The 19,526-nt window shown below is 47.8% G+C and overlaps 1 protein-coding gene across 1 annotated transcript in view; it reads right to left on the reverse strand.

Moving 5' to 3' along the window:
- Positions 1 to 19,526, reverse strand: part of LOC122937912 (zinc finger protein 420-like) — a 149,661-nt gene that overhangs the window by 16,747 nt on the left and 113,388 nt on the right. The window lies entirely within an intron of this gene.

Genomic DNA, 19,526 nt, shown 5'->3' on the forward strand with positions numbered 1-19,526 from the left:
GGGGTGTCTTCTTTCCAAAATGGGGTCACTTGTGGCGTAGTTATACTGCCCTGGCAATTTAGGGGCCCAAATGTGTGAGAAGAACTTTGCAATCAAAATGTGTAAGAAATGACCGGTGAAATCCGAAAGGTGCACTTTGGAATATGCGCCCCTTTGCCCACCTAGGCTGCAAAAAAGTGTGACACATCTGGTATCGCCGTACTCAGGAGAAGTTGGGGAATGTGTTTTGGGGTGTCATTTTACATATACCCATGCTGGGTGAGAGAAATATCTTGGCAAAAGACAACTTTTCCCATATTTTTATACAAAGTTGGCATTTGACCAAGATATTTTTCTCACCCAGCATGGGTATATGTAAAATGACACCCCAAAACACATTCCCCAACTTCTCCTGAGTACGGCGATACCACATGTGTGACACTTTTTTGCTGCCAAGGTGGGCAAAGGGGCGCATATTCCAAAGTGCACCTTTCGGATTTCACCGGTCATTTCTTACACATTTTGATTGCAAAGTTCTTCTCAAACATATGGGCCCCTAAATTGCCAGGGCAGTATAACTACCCCACAAGTGACCCCATTTTGGAAAGAAGACACCCCAAGGTATTCCGTGAGGGGCATGGCAAGTTCCTAGAATTTTTTATTTTTTGTCGCAAGTTAGTGGAATATGAGACTTTGTAAGAAAAAAATAAAAATAAAAAAATCATCATCATTTTCCGCTAACTTGTGACAAAAAATAAAAAGTTCTATGAACTCACTATGCCCATCAGCGAATACCTTAGGGTGTCTACTTTCCGAAATGGGGTCATTTGTGGGGTGTTTCTACTGTCTGGGCATTGTAGAACCTCAGGAATCATGACAGGTGCTCAGAAAATCAGAGCCGTTTCAAAAAGCGGAAATTCACATTTTTGTACCATAGTTTGTAAATGCTATAACTTTTACCCAAACCATTTTTTTTTTTGCCCAAACATTTTTTTTTTTATCAAAGACATGTAGAACTATAAATTTAGCGAAAAATTTATATATGGATGTCGTTTTTTTTGCAAAATTTCACAGCTGAAAGTGAAAAATGTCATTTTTTTGCAAAAAAATCGTTACATTTTGATTAATAACAAAAAAAGTAAAAATGTCAGCAGCAATAAAATACCACCAAATGAAAGCTCCATTAGTGAGAAGAAAAGGAGGTAAAATTCATTTGGGTGGTAAGTTGCATGACCGAGCGATAAACGGTGAAAGTAGTGTAGTGCCGAAGTGTAAAAAGTGGCCTGGTCATGAAGGGGGTTTCACCTAGCGGGGCTGAAGTGGTTAAAATCTGCCTTTCACCATCTCCAGTACAGAAACTGTCTTCACTAAAAAGTGTCTACTGATCTCTTGACTGCAAAAAGGAATGGTGACTATTCTCTACTGATTCTTCTGGATCTCTCTGCAGCGTTTGATATGGTAGACCACACACTCCTCCTCAACATGCTCCACTCAATTGGCCTTCAGGATACAACTCTCTCCTGGTTCTCTTCCCAGCTCTCTGGCCGCTCCTTTAGTGTATCATTCACTGGCTCTACTTCTTTTCCTCTTCCCTTTGATGTTGAGGTTCCTCGCGGTTCTTAGGTCCTCTACTCTTCTCTCTACACAGCCCCCATCAGCCAGACTATCAGTGGATTTGGCTTTCGGTACCATGTCTATGCTGACGACACCCAACTACACAATTCATCCCTTGACATCACCCCTGCTTTACTCCAAAACAACAGTGATTATCTGGCAGCTGTCTCTAACATCATGTCCTCTCTGTATTAAAAATGAAACCTCTCAAAAATAAAACTTATTGTTTTTGACAATTTACTAACCCACCTAAACTTGATATTTCAATTTCAGTACTATCAGACTCCTGGGCAGAACGCCTGCTGTCTAGAGGTCACGTTTAACTCGGAACTTTCCTTTGTTCCCGATATCCAATCACTTACACACTCTTGTCGACTGCACCTCAAGAACAAGTCCAGAATCTGCCCTTTTCTTAGGTGGAAACTGCCAAAACTCTTGTTGCTTTGATTTATTCTCGTCTTGACTACTGTAATTAATTAGTAATTAGTCTTCCTCTTAATAAATTCTCCCCCTTCAGTTTGTCCAAAATGCTGCAGCCAGCCTCATCTATCTGTCCAACTGCTATACTAATGCTACCATCCTGTGCCAGTCACTTCACTACAGGGAGTGCAGAATTATTAGGCAAATGAGTATTTTGACCACATCATCCTCTTTCTGCATGTTGTCTTACTCCAAGCTGTATAGGCTCGAAAGCCTACTACCAATTAAGCATATTAGGTGATGTGCATCTCTGTAATGAGAAGGGGTGTGGTCTAATGACATCAACACCCTATATCAGGTGTGCATAATTATTAGGCAACTTCCTTTCCTTTGGCAAAATGGGTCAAAAGAAGGACTTGACAGGCTCAGAAAAGTCACAAATAGTGAGATATCTTGCAGAGGGATGCAGCACTCTTAAAATTGCAAAGCTTCTGAAGCGCGATCATCGAACAATCAAGCGTTTCATTCAAAATAGTCAACAGGGTCGCAAGAAGCGTGTGGAAAAACCAAGGCGCAAAATAACTGCCCATGAACTGAGAAAAGTCAAGCGTGCAGCTGCCAAGATGCCACTTGCCACCAGTTTGGCCATATTTCAGAGCTGCAACATCACTGGAGTGCCCAAAAGCACAAGGTGTGCAATACTCAGAGACATGGCCAAGGTAAGAAAGGCTGAAAGACGACCACCACTGAACAAGACACACAAGCTGAAACGTCAAGACTGGGCCAAGAAATATCTCAAGACTGATTTTTCTAAGGTTTTATGGACTGATGAAATGAGAGTGAGTCTTGATGGGCCAGATGGATGGGCCCGTGGCTGGATTGGTAAAGGGCAGAGAGCTCCAGTCCGACTCAGACGCCAGCAAGGTGGAGGTGGAGTACTGGTTTGGGCTGGTATCATCAAAGATGAGCTTGTGGGGCCTTTTCGGGTTGAGGATGGAGTCAAGCTCAACTCCCAGTCCTACTGCCAGTTTCTGGAAGACACCTTCTTCAAGCAGTGGTACAGGAAGAAGTCTGCATCCTTCAAGAAAAACATGATTTTCATGCAGGACAATGCTCCATCACACGCGTCCAAGTACTCCACAGCGTGGCTGGCAAGAAAGGGTATAAAAGAAGAAAATCTAATGACATGGCCTCCTTGTTCACCTGATCTGAGCCCCATTGAGAACCTGTGGTCCATCATCAAATGTGAGATTTACAAGGAGGGAAAACAGTCCACCTCTCTGAACAGTGTCTGGGAGGCTGTGGTTGCTGCTGCACGCAATGTGGATGGTGAACAGATCAAAACACTGACAGAATCCATGGATGGCGGCTTCTGAGTGTCCTTGCAAAGAAAGGTGGCTATATTGGTCACTGATTTGTTTTTGTTTTGTTTTTGAATGTCAGAAATGTATATTTGTGAATGTTGAGATGTTATATTGGTTTCACTGGTAAAAATAAATAATTGAAATGGGTATATATTTGTTTTTTGTTAAGTTGCCTAATAATTATGTACAGTAATAGTCACCTGCACACACAGATATCCCCCTAAAATAGCTAAAACTAAAAACAAACTAAAAACTACTTCCAAAAATATTCAGCTTTGATATTAATGAGTTTTTTGAGTTCATTGAGAACATGGTTGTTGTTCAATAATAAAATTAATCCTCAAAAATACAACTTGCCTAATAATTCTGCACTCCCTGTAGTTGCCCATCCACCACAAAATATAGTTCAAACTAACCCTAACCCACAAAGCTCTCCACAGTGCTGCACCCCCTAGATCTCATCTCTTTTTACCACCAATGTGCTCTGCACAGTGCTGCACCTCCTACATCTCCTCCTCATCTCTGTCTACCATCCTACCTGTACTCTCCACAGTGCTGCACCCCTACATCTCCTCCTCATCTCTGTCTACCATCCTACCTGTGCTCTCCACAGTGCTGCACCTCCTACATCTCCTCCTCATCTCTGTCTACCATCCTACCTGTACTCTCCACAGTGCTGCACCTCCTACATCTCCTCCTCATCTCTGTCTACCATCCTACCTGTACTCTCCACAGTGCTGCACCCCCTACATCTCCTCCTCATCTCTGTCTACCATCCTACCTGTACTCTCCACAGTGCTGCACCCCCTACATCTCCTCCTCATCTCTGTCTACCATCCTACCTGTAGCTCTCCACAGTGCTGCACCCCTTACATCTCCTCCTCATCTCTGTCTACCATCCTACCTGTACTCTCCACAGTGCTGCACCCCCTACATCTCCTCCTCATCTCTGTCTACCATCCTACCTGTGCTCTCCACAGTGCTGCACCTCCTACATCTCCTCCTCATCTCTGTCTACCATCCTACCTGTACTCTCCACAGTGCTGCACCTCCTACATCTCCTCCTCATCTCTGTCTACCATCCTACCTGTGCTCTCCACAGTGCTGCACCCCTACATCTCCTCCTCATCTCTGTCTACCATCCTACCTGTGCTCTCCACAGTGCTGCACCTCCTACATCTCCTCCTCATCTCTGTCTACCATCCTACCTGTGCTCTCCACAGTGCTGCACCTCCTACATCTCCTCCTCATCTCTGTCTACCATCCTACCTGTGCTCTTCGACAGTGCTGCACCTCCTACATCTCCTCCTCATCTCTGTCTACCATCCTACCTGTGCTCTCCACAGTGCTGCACCTCCTACATCTCCTCCTCATCTCTGTCTACCATCCTACCTGTGCTCTCCACAGTGCTGCACCCCCTACATCTCCTCCTCATCTCTGTCTACCATCCTACCTGTGCTCTCCACAGTGCTGCACCTCCTACATCTCCTCCTCATCTCTGTCTACCATCCTACCTGTACTCTCCACAGTGCTGCACCTCCTACATCTCCTCCTCATCTCTGTCTACCATCCTACCTGTGCTCTCCACAGTGCTGCACCCCTACATCTACTTCTCATCTCTGTCTACCATCCTAACCTTGCTCTCCACAGTGCTGCACCCCCTACATCTCCTCCTCATCTCTGTCTACCATCCTACCTGTGCTCTCCACAGTGCTGCACCTCCTACATCTCCTCCTCATCTCTGTCTACCATCCTACCTGTACTCTCCACAGTGCTGCACCTCCTACATCTCCTCCTCATCTCTGTCTACCATCCTACCTGTACTCTCCACAGTGCTGCACCCCTACATCTCCTCCTCATCTCTGTCTACCATCCTACCTGTACTCTCCACAGTGCTGCACCCCCTACATCTCCTCCTCATCTCTGTCTACCATCCTACCTGTACTCTCCACAGTGCTGCACCGCCTACATCTCCTCCTCATCTCTGTCTACCATCCTACCTGTACTCTCCACAGTGCTGCACCCCCTACATCTCCTCCTCATCTCTGTCTACCATCCTACCTGTGCTCTCCACAGTGCTGCACCCCCTACATCTCCTCCTCATCTCTGTCTACCATCCTACCTGTACTCTCCACAGTGCTGCACCTCCTACATCTCCTCCTCATCTCTGTCTACCATCCTACCTGTACTCTCCACAGTGCTGCACCCCCTACATCTCCTCCTCATCTCTGTCTACCATCCTACCTGTACTCTCCACAGTGCTGCACCCCCTACATCTCCTCCTCATCTCTGTCTACCATCCTACCTGTACTCTCCACAGTGCTGCACCCCCTACATCTCCTCCTCATCTCTGTCTACCATCCTACCTGTGACTCTCCACAGTGCTGCACCTCCTACATCTCCTCCTCATCTCTGTCTACCATCCTACCTGTGCTCTCCACAGTGCTGCACCCCTACATCTCCTCCTCATCTCTGTCTACCATCCTACCTGTAGCTCTCCACAGTGCTGCACCCCCTACATCTCCTCCTCATCTCTGTCTACCATCCTACCTGTGCTCTCCACAGTGCTGCACCTCCTACATCTCCTCCTCATCTCTGTCTACCATCCTACCTGTGCTCTCCACAGTGCTGCACCCCTACATCTCCTCCTCATCTCTGTCTACCATCCTACCTGTGCTCTCCACAGTGCTGCACCTCCTACATCTCCTCCTCATCTCTGTCTACCATCCTACCTGTACTCTCCACAGTGCTGCACCCCCTACATCTCCTCCTCATCTCTGTCTACCATCCTACCTGTGCTCTCCACAGTGCTGCACCTCCTACATCTCCTCCTCATCTCTGTCTACCATCCTACCTGTGCTCTCCACAGTGCTGCACCTCCTACATCTCCTCCTCATCTCTGTCTACCATCCTACCTGTACTCTCCACAGTGCTGCACCCCCTACATCTCCTCCTCATCTCTGTCTACCATCCTACCTGTACTCTCCACAGTGCTGCACCTCCTACATCTCCTCCTCATCTCTGTCTACCATCCTACCTGTACTCTCCACAGTGCTGCACCCCCTACATCTCCTCCTCATCTCTGTCTACCATCCTACCTGTACTCTCCACAGTGCTGCACCCCTACATCTCCTCCTCATCTCTGTCTACCATCCTACCTGTACTCTCCACAGTGCTGCACCCCCTACATCTCCTCCTCATCTCTGTCTACCATCCTACCTGTACTCTCCACAGTGCTGCACCCCCTACATCTCCTCCTCATCTCTGTCTACCATCCTACCTGTACTCTCCACAGTGCTGCACCTCCTACATCTCCTCCTCATCTCTGTCTACCATCCTACCTGTGCTCTCCACAGTGCTGCACCCCCTACATCTCCTCCTCATCTCTGTCTACCATCCTACCTGTGCTCTCCACAGTGCTGCACCTCCTACATCTCCTCCTCATCTCTGTCTACCATCCTACCTGTACTCTCCACAGTGCTGCACCTCCTACATCTCCTCCTCATCTCTGTCTACCATCCTACCTGTGCTCTCCACAGTGCTGCACCCCCTACATCTCCTCCTCATCTCTGTCTACCATCCTACCTGTGCTCTCCACAGTGCTGCACCTCCTACATCTCCTCCTCATCTCTGTCTACCATCCTACCTGTGCTCTCCACAGTGCTGCACCCCCTACATCTCCTCCTCATCTCTGTCTACCATCCTACCTGTACTCTCCACAGTGCTGCACCCCTACATCTCCTCCTCATCTCTGTCTACCATCCTACCTGTACTCTCCACAGTGCTGCACCCCTACATCTCCTCCTCATCTCTGTCTACCATCCTACCTGTGCTCTCCACAGTGCTGCACCTCCTACATCTCCTCCTCATCTCTGTCTACCATCCTACCTGTGCTCTCCACAGTGCTGCACCCCCTACATCTCCTCCTCATCTCTGTCTACCATCCTACCTGTACTCTCCACAGTGCTGCACCCCTACATCTCCTCCTCATCTCTGTCTACCATCCTACCTGTACTCTCCACAGTGCTGCACCCCTACATCTCCTCCTCATCTCTGTCTACCATCCTACCTGTGCTCTCCACAGTGCTGCACCCCCTACATCTCCTCCTCATCTCTGTCTACCATCCTACCTGTGCTCTCCACAGTGCTGCACCTCCTACATCTCCTCCTCATCTCTGTCTACCATCCTACCTGTACTCTCCACAGTGCTGCACCTCCTACATCTCCTCCTCATCTCTGTCTACCATCCTACCTGTAATGCTCCACAGTGCTGCACCTCCTACATCTCCTCCTCATCTCTGTCTACCATCCTACCTGTGCTCTCCACAGTGCTGCACCCCCTACATCTCCTCCTCATCTCTGTCTACCATCCTACCTGTACTCTCCACAGTGCTGCACCCCTACATCTCCTCCTCATCTCTGTCTACCATCCTACCTGTATTCTCCACAGTGCTGCACCCCCTACATCTCCTCCTCATCTCTGTCTACCATCCTGCCTGTACTCTCCACAGTGCTGCACCTCCTACATCTCCTCCTTATCTCTGTCTACCATCCTACCTGTGCTCTCCACAGTGCTGCACCCCCTACATCTCCTCCTCATCTCTGTCTACCATCCTACCTGTACTCTCCACAGTGCTGCACCCCCTACATCTCCTCCTCATCTCTGTCTACCATCCTACCTGTACTCTCCACAGTGCTGCACCCCCTACATCTCCTCCTCATCTCTGTCTACCATCCTACCTGTAATGTCCACAGTGCTGCACCTCCTACATCTCCTCCCTCATCTCTGTCTACCATCCTACCTGTGCTCTCCACAGTGCTGCACCCCTACATCTCCTCCTCATCTCTATCTACCATCCTACCTGTGCTCTCCACAGTGCTGCACCTCCTACATCTCCTCCTCATCTCTATCTACCATCCTACCTGTACTCTCCACAGTGCTGCACCTCCTACATCTCCTCCTCATCTCTGTCTACCATCCTACCTGTGCTCTCCACAGTGCTGCACCTCCTACATCTCCTCCTCATCTCTGTCTACCATCCTACCTGTGCTCTCCACAGTGCTGCACCTCCTACATCTCCTCCTCATCTCTGTCTACCATCCTACCTGTGCTAACCACAGTGCTGCACCTCCTACATCTCCTCCTCATCTCTGTCTACCATCCTACCTGTACTCTCCACAGTGCTGCACCCCCTACATCTCCTCCTCATCTCTGTCTACCATCCTATCTGTTCTCTCCACAGTGCTGCACCCCTACATCTCCTCCTCATCTCTGTCTACCATCCTACCTGTGCTCTCCACAGTGCTGCACCCCTACATCTCCTCCTCATCTCTGTCTACCATCCTACCTGTGCTCTCCACAGTGCTGCACCCCCTACATCTCCTCCTCATCTCTGTCTACCATCCTACCTGTACTCTCCACAGTGCTGCACCCCCTACATCTCCTCCTCATCTCTGTCTACCATCCTACCTGTACTCTCCACAGTGCTGCACCCCTACATCTCCTCCTCATCTCTGTCTACCATCCTACCTGTGCTCTCCACAGTGCTGCACCTCCTACATCTCCTCCTCATCTCTGTCTACCATCCTACCTGTGCTCTCCACAGTGCTGCACCTCCTACATCTCCTCCTCATCTCTGTCTACCATCCTACCTGTGCTCTCCACAGTGCTGCACCCCCTACATCTCCTCCTCATCTCTGTCTACCATCTCCTCATCCTGTCTACCATCTACCTGTACTCTACACAGTGCTGCACCCCTACATCTCCTCCTCATCTCTGTCTACCATCCTACCTGTACTCTCCACAGTGCTGCACCCCCTACATCTCCTCCTCATCTCTGTCTACCATCCTACCTGTACTCTCCACAGTGCTGCACCTCCTACATCTCCTCCTCATCTCTGTCTACCATCCTACCTGTACTCTCCACAGTGCTGCACCCTCCTACATCTCCTCTCATCTCTGTCTACCATCCTACCTGTGCTCTCCACAGTGCTGCACCCCCTACATCTCCTCCTCATCTCTGTCTACCATCCTACCTGTACTCTCCACAGTGCTGCACCCCTACATCTCCTCCTCATCTCTGTCTACCATCCTACCTGTACTCTCCACAGTGCTGCACCCCCTACATCTCCTCCTCATCTCTGTCTACCATCCTACCTGTACTCTCCACAGTGCTGCACCCCCTACATCTCCTCCTCATCTCTGTCTACCATCCTACCTGTGCTCTCCACAGTGCTGCACCCCTACATCTCCTCCTCATCTCTGTCTACCATCCTACCTGTGCTCTCCACAGTGCTGCACCTCCTACATCTCCTCCTCATCTCTGTCTACCATCCTACCTGTACTCTCCACAGTGCTGCACCCCTACATCTCCTCCTCATCTCTGTCTACCATCCTACCTGTGCTCTCCACAGTGCTGCACCCCTACATCTCCTCCTCATCTCTGTCTACCATCCTACCTGTACTCTCCACAGTGCTGCACCTCCTACATCTCCTCCTCATCTCTGTCTACCATCCTACCTGTACTCTCCACAGTGCTGCACCTCCCTACATCTCCTCCTCATCTCTGTCTACCATCCTACCTGTACTCTCCACAGTGCTGCACCCCCTACATCTCCTCCTCATCTCTGTCTACCATCCTACCTGTGCTCTCCACAGTGCTGCACCCCTACATCTCCTCCTCATCTCTGTCTACCATCCTACCTGTACTCTCCACAGTGCTGCACCCCCTACATCTCCTCCTCATCTCTGTCTACCATCCTACCTGTACTCTCCACAGTGCTGCACCCCCTACATCTCCTCCTCATCTCTGTCTACCATCCTACCTGTACTCTCCACAGTGCTGCACCTCCTACATCTCCTCCTCATCTCTGTCTACCATCCTACCTGTGCTCTCCACAGTGCTGCACCCCTACATCTCCTCCTCATCTCTGTCTACCATCCTACCTGTACTCTCCACAGTGCTGCACCTCCTACATCTCCTCCTCATCTCTGTCTACCATCCTACCTGTACTCTCCACAGTGCTGCACCTCCTACATCTCCTCCTCATCTCTGTCTACCATCCTACCTGTACTCTCCACAGTGCTGCACCTCCTACATCTCCTCCTCATCTCTGTCTACCATCCTACTGTACTCTCCACAGTGCTGCACCTCCTACATCTCCTCCTCATCTCTGTCTACCATCCTACCTGTACTCTCCACAGTGCTGCACCTCCTACATCTCCTCCTCATCTCTGTCTACCATCCTACCTGTGCTCTCCACAGTGCTGCACCCCCTACATCTCCTCCTCATCTCTGTCTACCATCCTACCTGTACTCTCCACAGTGCTGCACCTCCTACATCTCCTCCTCATCTCTGTCTACCATCCTACCTGTACTCTCCACAGTGCTGCACCTCCTACATCTCCTCCTCATCTCTGTCTACCATCCTACCTGTGCTCTCCACAGTGCTGCACCCCTACATCTCCTCCTCATCTCTGTCTACCATCCTACCTGTACTCTCCACAGTGCTGCACCTCCTACATCTCCTCCTCATCTCTGTCTACCATCCTACCTGTACTCTCCACAGTGCTGCCTCCCTACATCTCCTCATCTCTGTCTACCATCCTACCTGTACTCTCCACAGTGCTGCACCTCCCTACATCTCCTCCTCATCTCTGTCTACCATCCTACCTGTACTCTCCACAGTGCTGCACCTCCTACATCTCCTCCTCATCTCTGTCTACCATCCTACCTGTGCTCTCCACAGTGCTGCACCTCCTACATCTCCTCCTCATCTCTGTCTACCATCCTACCTGTACTCTCCACAGTGCTGCACCTCCTACATCTCCTCCTCATCTCTGTCTACCATCCTACCTGTACTCTCCACAGTGCTGCACCTCCTACATCTCCTCCTCATCTCTGTCTACCATCCTACCTGTACTCTCCACAGTGCTGCACCCCTACATCTCCTCCTCATCTCTGTCTACCATCCTATCTGTACTCTCCACAGTGCTGCACCCCTACATCCCCTCCTCATCTCTGTCTACCATCCTACCTGTACTCTCCACAGTGCTGCACCTCTTACATCTCCTCATCTCTGTCTACCATCCTACCTGTACTCTCCACAGTGCTGCACCTCCTACATCTCCTCCTCATCTCTGTCTACCATCCTACCTGTACTCTCCACAGTGCTGCACCTCCTACATCTCCTCCTCATCTCTGTCTACCATCCTACCTGTACTCTCCACAGTGCTGCACCTCCTACATCTCCTCCTCATCTCTGTCTACCATCCTGACCTGTGCTCTCCACAGTGCTGCACCCCCTACATCTCCTCCTCATCTCTGTCTACCATCCTACCTGTACTCTCCACAGTGCTGCACCTCCTACATCTCCTCCTCATCTCTGTCTACCATCCTACCTGTGCTCTACACAGTGCTGCACCCCCTACATCTCCTCCTCATCTCTGTCTACCATCCTACCTGTACTCTACACAGTGCTGCACCCCCTACATCTCCTCATCTCTGTCTACCATCCTACCTGTGCTCTCCACAGTGCTGCACCTCCTACATCTCCTCCTCATCTCTGTCTACCATCCTACCTGTACTCTCCACAGTGCTGCACCCCCTACATCTCCTCCTCATCTCTGTCTACCATCCTACCTGTACTCTACACAGTGCTGCACCCCTACATCTCCCTCATCTCTGTCTACCATCCTACCTGTACTCTCCACAGTGCTGCACCTCCTACATCTCCTCCTCATCTCTGTCTACCATCCTACCTGTGCTCTCCACAGTGCTGCACCCTCCTACATCTCTTCCTCATCTCTGTCTACCATCCTAACTGTACTCTCCACAGTGCTGCACCCCTACATCTCCCCCTCATCTCTGTCTACCATCCTACCTGTGCTCTCCACAGTGCTGCACCCCCTACATCTCCGTCTACCACTGTACTCGTGCTCGCAGTTCTGCCAGTAATCTAACATTAACATCCTCCATAATTCATACCTCTCACTTCCATCTTCAAGACTTTTCTTGAGCTGCACTTACTGTCTGGAATGCTCTGCCTTGGAATATCAGGTCAATTCTCAAATTCCCTACATTCAAACGTCATGTCATGCTTCCTAAACTTACTCTTTCCCTAGTAATTACCCCCCAACTCTTCAGACCTGAACTCGATCTTCTAACAGTCCTACACCCAAAGCACTAGCACACACAGATCGGCCTACACCACTCCTTTCAGTACAAAGATGGCTGGACCACGTCATATAACAATCAACTTCCTTTTGTTTTACCCCCACTTCCTCATAGATTGTAAGCTCTTGCGAGCAGGGCCCGACTCCTAGTGTCTCAGTTATATATTAGTCGGTAACTTTTTTTGTACATGAACCCTCAATTGTAAAGTGCTGCGGAATAGGGTAGTGCAATATAAATAAAGAATATTATCCCTCCTTAGATGACTCTGGAGCTCAGGACTGGACTGTATATTCTAGATGAGGCTGCACTAATGATCTGTACAATTCATGTCCTCCTTAGATGATTCTGGAGCCCAGGACTGGACTGTATATTCTAGATGAGGCTGCACTAATGATCTGTACAATTCATGTCCTCCTTAGATGATTCTGGAGCTCAGGACTGGACTGTATATTCTAGATGAGGCTGCACTAATGATCTGTACAATTCATGTTCTCCTTAGATGACTCTGGAGCCCAGGACTGGACTGTATATTCTAGATGAGGCTGCACTAATGATCTGTACAATTCATGTCCTCCTTAGATGACTCTGGAGCCCAGGACTGGACTGTATATTCTAGATGAGGCTGCACTAATGATCTGTACAATTCATGTCCTCCTTAGATGACTCTGGAGCCCAGGACTGGACTGTATATTCTAGATGAGGCTGCACTAATGATCTGTACAATTCATGTCCTCCTTAGATGATTCTGGAGCCCAGGACTGGACTGTATATTCTAGATGAGGCTGCACTAATGATCTGTACAATTCATGTCCTCCTTAGATGACTCTGGAGCCCAGGACTGGACTGTATATTCTAGATGAGGCTGCACTAATGATCTGTACAATTCATGTCCTCCTTAGATGACTCTGGAGCTCAGGACTGGACTGTGTATTCTAGATGAGGCAGCACTAATGATCTGTACAATTCATGTCCTCCTTAGATGACTCTGGAGCTCAGGACTGGACTGTATATTCTAGATGAGGCTTCACTAATGACCTGTACAATTCATGTCCTCCTTAGATGACTCTGGAGCTCAGGACTGGACTGTATATTCTAGATGTGGCTGCACTAATGATCTGTACAATTCATGTCCTCCTTAGATGACTCTGGAGCTCAGGACTGGACTGTATATTCTAGATGAGGCTGCACTAATGATCTGTACAATTCACGTCCTCCTTAGATGACTCTGGTGTCCAGGACTGGACTGTATATTCTAGATGAGGCTTCACTAATGACCTGTACAATTCATGTCCTCCTTAGATGACTCTGTAGCTCAGGATTGGACTGTATATTCTAGATGAGGCTGCACTAATGACCTGTACAATTCATGTCCTCCTTAGATGACTCTGGAGCTCAGGACTGGACTGTATATTCTAGATGTGGCTGCACTAATGACCTGTACAATTCATGTCCTCCTTAGATGACTATGGAGCTCAGGACTGGACTGTATATTCTAGATGAGGCTGCACTAATGACCTGTACAATTCATGTCCTCCTTAGATGACTCTGGAGCCCAGGACTGGACTGTATATTCTAGATGAGGCTGCACTAATGATCTGTACAATTCATGTCCTCCTTAGATGACTCTGGAGCCCAGGACTGGACTGTATATTCTAGATGAGGCTTCACTAATGACCTGTACAATTCATGTCCTCCTTAGATGACTCTGGAGCTCAGGACTGGACTGTATATTCTAGATGAGGCTGCACTAATGATCTGTACAATTCATGTCCTCCTTAGATGACTCTGGAGCTCAGGACTGGACTGTATATTCTAGATGAGGCTGCACTAATGACCTGTACAATTCATGTCCTCCTTAGATGACTCTGGAGCTCAGGACTGGACTGTATATTCTAGATGAGGCTGCACTAATGACCTGTACAATTCATGTCCTCCTTAGATGACTCTGGAGCTCAGGACTGGACTGTATATTCTAGATGAGGCTGCACTAATGACCTGTACAATTCATGTCCTCCTTAGATGACTCTGGAGCTCAGGACTGGACTGTATATTCTAGATGAGGCTGCACTAATGACCTGTACAATTCATGTCCTCCTTAGATGACTCTGGAGCCCAGGACTGGACTGTATATTCTAGATGTGGCTGCACTAATGATCTGTACAATTCATGTCCTCCTTAGATGACTCTGGAGCTCAGGACTGGACTGTATATTCTAGATGAGGCTGCACTAATGATCTGTACAATTCACGTCCTCCTTAGATGACTCTGGTGTCCAGGACTGGACTGTATATTCTAGATGAGGCTTCACTAATGACCTGTACAATTCATGTCCTCCTTAGATGACTCTGGAGCTCAGGATTGGACTGTATATTCTAGATGAGGCTGCACTAATGACCTGTACAATTCATGTCCTCCTTAGATGACTCTGGAGCCCAAGACTGGACTGTATATTCTAGATGAGGCTGCACTAATGATCTGTACAATTCATGCCCTCCTTAGATGACTCTGGAGCTCAGGACTGGACTGTATATTCTAGATGAGGCTGCACTAATGATCTGTACAATTCATGTCCTCCTTAGATGACTCTGGAGCCCAGGAGTGGACTGTATATTCTAGATGAGGCTGCACTAATGATCTGTACAATTCATGTCCTCCTTAGATGACTCTGGAGCTCAGGACTGGACTGTATATTCTAGATGTGGCTGCACTAATGACCTGTACAATTCATGTCCTCCTTAGATGACTATGGAGCTCAGGACTGGACTGTATATTCTAGATGAGGCTGCACTAATGACCTGTACAATTCATGTCCTCCTTAGATGACTCTGGAGCCCAGGACTGGACTGTATATTCTAGATGAGGCTGCACTAATGATCTGTACAATTCATGTCCTCCTTAGATGACTCTGGAGCCCAGGACTGGACTGTATATTCTAGATGAGGCTGCACTAATGATCTGTACAATTCATGTCCTCCTTAGATGACTCTGGAGCTCAGGACTGGACTGTATATTCTAGATGAGGCTGCACTAATGACCTGTACAATTCATGTCCTCCTTAGATGACTCTGGAGCTCAGGACTGGACTGTATATTCTAGATGAGGCTGCACTAATGACCTGTACAATTCATGTCCTCCTTAGATGACTCTGGAGCTCAGGACTGAACTGTATATTCTAGATGAGGCTGCACTAATGACCTGTACAATTCATGTCCTCCTTAGATGTCTCTGGAGCCCAGGACTGAACTGTGTATTCTAGATGAGGCTGCACTAATGATCTGTACAATTCATGTCCTCCTTAGATGACTCTGGAGCCCAGGACTGGACGGTATATTCTAGATGAGGCTGCACTAATGATCTGTACAATTCATGTCCTTCTTGGATGACTCTGGAGCCCAGGACTGGACTGTATATTCTAGATGAGGCTGCACTAATGATCTGTACAATTCATGTCCTCCTTAGATGACTCTGGAGCCCAGGACTGGACTGTATATTCTAGATGAGGCTGCACTAATGATCTGCACAATTCATGTCCTCCTTAGATGACTCTGGAGCTCAGGACTGGACTGTATATTCTAGATGAGGCTGCACTAATGACCTGTACAATTCATGTCCTCCTTAGATGACTCTGGAGCCCAGGACTGGACTGTATATTCTAGATGAGGCTGCACTAATGACCTGTACAATTCATGTCCTCCTTAGATGACTCTGGAGCTCAGGACTGGACTGTATATTCTAGATGAGGCTGCACTAATGATCTGTACAATTCATGTCCTCCTTAGATGTCTCTGGAGCTCAGGACTGACTGTATATTCTAGATGAGGCTGCACTAATGATCTGTACAATTCATGTCCTCCTTAGATGACTCTGGAGCTCAGGACTGGACTGTATATTCTAGATGAGGCTGCACTAATGACCTGTACAATTCATGTTCTCCTTAGATGATTCCGGAGCTCAGGACTGGACTGTATATTCTAGATGAGGCTGCACTAATGATCTGTACAATTCATGTCCTTCTTGGATGACTCTGGAGCCCAGGACTGGACTGTATATTCTAGATGAGGCTGCACTAATGATCTGTACAATTCATGTCCTCCTTAGATGACTCTGGAGCCCAGGACTGGACTGTATATTCTAGATGAGGCTGCACTAATGATCTGTACAATTCATGTCCTCCTTAGATGACTCTGGTGTCCAGGACTGGACTGTATATTCTAGATGAGGCTGCACTAATGATCTGTACAATTCATGTCCTCCTTAGATGACTCTGGAACCCAGGATTGGACTGTATATTCTAGATGAGGCTGCACTAATGATCTGTACAATTCATGTCCTCCTTAGATGTACTCTGGAGCTCAGGACTGACTGTATATTCTAGATGAGGCTGCACTAATGATCTGTACAATTCATGTCCTCCTTAGATGACTCTGGAGCTCAGGACTGGACTGTATATTCTAGATGAGGCTGCACTAATGATCTGTACAATTCATGTCCTCCTTAGATGACTCTGGTGTCCAGGACTGGACTGTATATTCTAGATGAGGCTGCACTAATGATCTGTACAATTCATGTCCTCCTTAGATGACTCTGGAGCTCAGGACTGGACTGTATATTCTAGATGAGGCTGCACTAATGATCTGTACAATTCATGTCCTCCTTAGATGACTCTGGAACCCAGGATTGGACTGTATATTCTAGATGAGGCTGCACTAATGACCTGTACAATTCATGTCCTCCTTAGATGACTCTGGAGCCCAGGACTGGACTGTATATTCTAGATGAGGCTGCACTAATGACCTGTACAATTCATGTCCTCCTTAGATGACTCTGGAGCTCAGGACTGGACTGTATATTCTAGATGAGGCTGCACTAATGACCTGTACAATTCATGTCCTCCTTAGATGACTCTGGAGCTCAGGACTGGACTGTATATTCTAGATGAGGCTGCACTAATGATCTGTACAATTCATGTCCTCCTTAGATGTCTCTGGAGCTCAGGACTGACTGTATATTCTAGATGAGGCTGCACTAATGCTCTGTACAATTCATGTCCTCCTTAGATGTCTCTGGAGCTCAGGACTGACTGTATATTCTAGATGAGGCTGCACTAATGCTCTGTACAATTCATGTCCTCCTTAGATGATTCTGGAGCCCAGGACTGGACTGTATATTCTAGATGAGGCTGCACAATTCATGTCCTCCTTAGATGACTCTGGAGCCCAGGACTGGACTGTATATTCTAGATGAGGCTGCATTAATGATCTGTACAATTCATGTCCTCCTTAGATGACTCTGGAGCCCAGGACTGGACTGTATATTCTAGATGAGGCTGCACTAATGATCTGTACAATTCATGTCCTCCTTAGATGACTCTGGAGCTCAGGACTGGACTGTATATTCTAGATGAGGCTGCACTAATGATCTGTACAATTCATGTCCTCCTTAGAGGACTCTGGAGCTCAGGACTGGACTGTATATTCTAGATGAGGCTGCACTAATGATCTGTACAATTCATGTCCTCCTTAGATGACTCTGGAGCCCAGGACTGGACTGTATATTCTAGATGAGGCTGCACTAATGATCTGTACAATTCATGTCCTCCTTAGATGTTTCTGGTGTCCAGGACTGGACTGTATATTCTAGATGAGGCTGCACTAATGACCTGTACAATTCATGTCCTCCTTAGATGACTCTGGAGCTTAGGACTGGACTGTATATTCTAGATGAGGCTGCACTAATGACCTGTACAATTCATGTCCTCCTTAGATGACTCTGGAGCCCAGGACTGGACTGTATATTCTAGATGAGGCTGCACTAATGATCTGTACAATTCATGTCCTCCTTAGATGACTCTGGAGCTCAGGACTGGACTGTATATTCTAGATGAGGCTGCACTAATGATCTGTACAATTCATGTCCTCCTTAGATGTTTCTGGTGTCCAGGACTGGACTGTATATTCTAGATGAGGCTGCACTAATGATCTGTACAATTCATGTCCTCCTTAGATGTCTGGAGCTCAGGACTGGACTGTATATTCTAGATGAGGCTGCACTAATGATCTGTACAATTCATGTCCTCCTTAGATGACTCTGGTGTCCAGGACTGGACTGTATATTCTAGATGAGGCTGCACTAATGACCTGTACAATTCATGTCCTCCTTAGATGACTCTGGAGCTCAGGACTGGACTGTATATTCTAGATGAGGCTGCACTAATGACCTGTACAATTCATGTCCTCCTTAGATGACTCTGGAGCCCAGGATTGGACTGTATATTCTAGATGAGGCTGCACTAATGATCTGTACAATTCATGTCCTCCTTAGATGACTCTGGGGCCCAGGACTGGACTGTATATTCTAGATGAGGCTGCACTAATGATCTGTACAATTCATGTCCTCCTTAGATGACTCTGGTGTCCAGGACTGGACTGTATATTCTAGATGAGGCTGCACTAATGATCTGTACAATTCATGTCCTCCTTAGATGACTCTGGGGCCCAGGACTGGACTGTATATTCTAGATGAGGCTGCACTAATGATCTGTACAATTCATGTCCTCCTTAGATGACTCTGGAGCTCAGGACTGGACTGTATATTCTAGATGAGGCTGCACTAATGATCTGTACAATTCATGTTCTCCTTAGATGACTCTGGAGCCCAGGACTGGACTGTATATTCTAGATGAGGCTGCACTAATGATCTGTACAATTCATGTCCTCCTTAGATGACTCTGGAGCTCAGGACTGGACTGTATATTCTAGATGAGGCTGCACTAATGTTCTGTACAATTCATGTCCTCCTTAGATGACTCTGGAGCCCAGAACTGGACTGTATATTCTAGATAAGGGCTGCACTAATGATCTGTACAATTCATGTCCTCCTTAGATGACTCTGGAGCTTAGGACTGGACTGTATATTCTAGATGAGGCTGCACTAATGAGCTGTACAATTCATGTCCTCCTTAGATGACTCTGGA

The sequence above is a fragment of the Bufo gargarizans genome, chromosome 5 (genome assembly GCF_014858855.1).
Source record: "Bufo gargarizans isolate SCDJY-AF-19 chromosome 5, ASM1485885v1, whole genome shotgun sequence".
Taxonomy (NCBI): domain Eukaryota; kingdom Metazoa; phylum Chordata; class Amphibia; order Anura; family Bufonidae; genus Bufo; species Bufo gargarizans.